This window comes from Tribolium castaneum, chromosome 11 (genome assembly GCF_031307605.1).
Source record: "Tribolium castaneum strain GA2 chromosome 11, icTriCast1.1, whole genome shotgun sequence".
NCBI classification, from domain to species: Eukaryota; Metazoa; Arthropoda; class Insecta; order Coleoptera; family Tenebrionidae; genus Tribolium; species Tribolium castaneum.
The window spans coordinates 3,590,764-3,593,774 of record NC_087404.1 but is presented as its reverse complement, the minus strand read 5'-3'; the positions used below and the strand labels follow the sequence as shown (position 1 = coordinate 3,593,774).

Here is a 3,011-nt window from a genome sequence, read left to right as displayed (position 1 = left end):
TCAATTAAAACACTTTATTTCATCAATATTATAGGTAGTACATTAAATATCCTTAAATCTATTATAAATCCTCCATATTATTCTACCACTTATTTAATTATAAACTAATTAAATCAAGACGTCTCTTGAAACCTTTAGTTTACCTCACCTTTGGCGCGCGCCCGACACTGATCAAGGTTAACAAGTCTGCATCACATTACCTATGCATAAGAAGACGCCCATAAATAATACATGAATACAAATACTATAAAAAATAAAACTACAACAATGCTATTTTTAGTAACTAATTTGAATTTTTGAATTGTAGTTTTGTCTGTGGAAAGCAATTTCACATATCCACATTTTGGAGAATGTTTTTTATGCTCCATAAACGCATCATCACTTTTTTCCCATCGTGAAATTATTACTCCACAAACAAAACACTGGGTACAATCAGATATTTGAATATAAAACAATCCCGCTTTTGCTAAACTCCATGGAGATGGGTATGAATGTACCCAGTTCTTATATGATAACAGTCTTTTATCAAAACACTCGTATAAACATTTTTCATATTGTCCATCGTCTAGACACATGATTTTTATTCATTTATTTTAAGAAACTATCACTAGCACAAAACGCACACTACTTCACACACATAAGTCTTTTTCCGATAATTTCATCCTACTCTTCGGCACTCTCGTTAACTGTAAATGAAATATACATTTCTTTAATTTCTTTTCATCCTCCATTTTACATTATGTTCACTCACCTAATATTTCATCATCAACACGTTGAAACTCAAAACAATGTGCAGATGTCGGGTTTCTAGCATCTTCTTTTCCCAAATATATTAAATATAGTGGACGTGGATCTCGTAATAACTCATCAATTTTCTCCTCAGTTAAATAATCACTTATTCTTCTCGGCAGAAACACTGCATAATTGTCCAACTCAACAAGCACTGAATTTCCGAACAGAGACTTTGTGCGTCTAATATTATGTATGCGGAATCTTGTGTTCAACTCTAGCTCACCAGCTTTTAAAATGGGTTTCTGTCCGCATCGAGCGATTCGATTCAATACATCCATGACCCAGCAGCGAATACTCTTAGACATTAACACAGATATATGCACTTTTTTTATATTATTATTTCTCGGAGGATTAAATCAGTACTGACTGCTATCAAACTTGTACTAAATTCTATATATTAACTATACCCCCACTTTTTAACCTTGAATGAAAATGCATCAATATTGTGGCCTTGAAAAAGTGAGATAATGAGAAAAAGTGAGATGAAAACATCAAAGATAAAGAGGGAATGAGTGGTCTTGAAACAGTGAGCGACTCTCTGCTTGCAGGTCACACTTACTTGTATCAGTAGGTTGAAATAGGTGTACATAAAAACATGTAGCTTTTTTTTACAACTTTTATTTTTTTTATACAATAATATAATATTTACAGTTTACTACGACTACTACTACTTTGCTAAACTTATTCTACACTATTTTTACGAAAGAACCCCGACCCTAAAAAAATTCACAATAAATTACTGTTGAAAAAGATTCAATAAAACTTACTTCTTTAATTTAAGGCAATATGATTCCTTTTAGATTTTAAGAAGTCGAGATAGCTGGGCTCATTGAAATGATCCCAGTTCTCCTCTTCTTCCTTCATCATCACTTCACATGAGGATCTTTGTTTTTCGACATTATGAATTTTTTTAGATTTCAGGAAGTCGAGGTAGCTGGGCTCATTGAAATGATCCCAGTTCTCCTCTTCTTCCTTCATCATCACTTCATGTAAGGCCCTTTGTTTTTCTTTATCGGCCCGATGGCACTTCCATATGTGCCTTTCGAGCCGAAACCAAAGAAGAATGTGGTTTTTGTCGTATGGACAAACTATGATATCCTCTGAAAAAAAATTATTTCCAACTAAACTACTAAAAAAATATTAAACTTACCAGGAGTATTATAAATAGAACTTTTTCTGATGGGTTCCATTTTTAAAGAATTTCTTGTTATAGTAGATATACACAAGAACTGTGTTACACAACACAACACATTATCTTTTATACAGTTTGGGGTGGAAAATGAGTAAGGACAATTGCGCGATTCATCTTGAATGAGTGAGGAGTTGTTGGCCTTGAAAAAGTGGGGAGTAGCATGAATAACCTTGACCTTGAAAACATCAAGGTCCAATAATGCCTTGGCCTTGAAGTGGTGGGGGAAGTGGGAGGGGTTGGCCTTGAAAAGTAAGAGAGAGAACGAGTGGCCTTGAAAGAAAGAGAGGGAAAATGGGCGGGGTCAAACTCAAGGTCAAGGTTGTGTTGTGTTGTCCCCCCATTCGTTATCTACTAGCGAGTTATAGAGATAGATATAAATAATATTTAACAAAAATTTGCTTTAAAATAAAATGTTTGAAAAACCGGAATTAAACTAAATTAATTGTGTCTAACACTTTAGTATAGGAAAAAGGAGAAGACATAAAAGTCACCAAAGTTGTTAGAGTCTTTTTTAGTCGTCATTTTAATAACAATAACATTAATAATAATAATACTAATAGTACTAAATTTGCTTATAAGCAAGCGCTTTATTAAGGTAACAGTTTTTTGGTTTTTTGGTTATATCTCGAAAATAGTTACTCCTATCAATTTTTATCTTTTTACTAAAATTAAAACTGATTAAATTTTCTACAAAATAGTTATTTGCATTTTTCTTGTAGGACCAAGCATAAGCGAGTTATAGAGATAGATATAAATAATATTTAACAAAAATTTGCTTTAAAATAAAATGTTTGAAATACTGAAATTAAACTAAATTAATTGTGTCTAACACTTTAGTAGAGGAAAAAGAAAAAGACATAAAAGTCACTAAAGATTTCAGAGTCGTCTTTAGTCGTCATATTAATAACAATAATATTAATAATAATAATACTAATACTACTAAATTTGCTTTTATGCAAGCGTTTAATTAAGGTAACAGGTTCTTGCTTATATCTCGAAAACAGTTACTCCTATCAATTTTTATCTT

The 3,011-nt window shown here is 31.9% G+C and overlaps 1 long non-coding RNA gene across 1 annotated transcript; it reads right to left on the bottom strand.

The window, feature by feature from the left end:
* On the bottom strand, positions 1 to 1,502 carry LOC135267300 (uncharacterized). Its single transcript, XR_010335721.1, has 2 exons — positions 752 to 1,502; positions 1 to 686 (listed from the first exon to the last, which is right to left on the bottom strand). It is a non-coding gene; the product is annotated as an uncharacterized LOC135267300 (long non-coding RNA).
* Between the last annotated feature and the right edge of the window lie 1,509 nt (positions 1,503 to 3,011).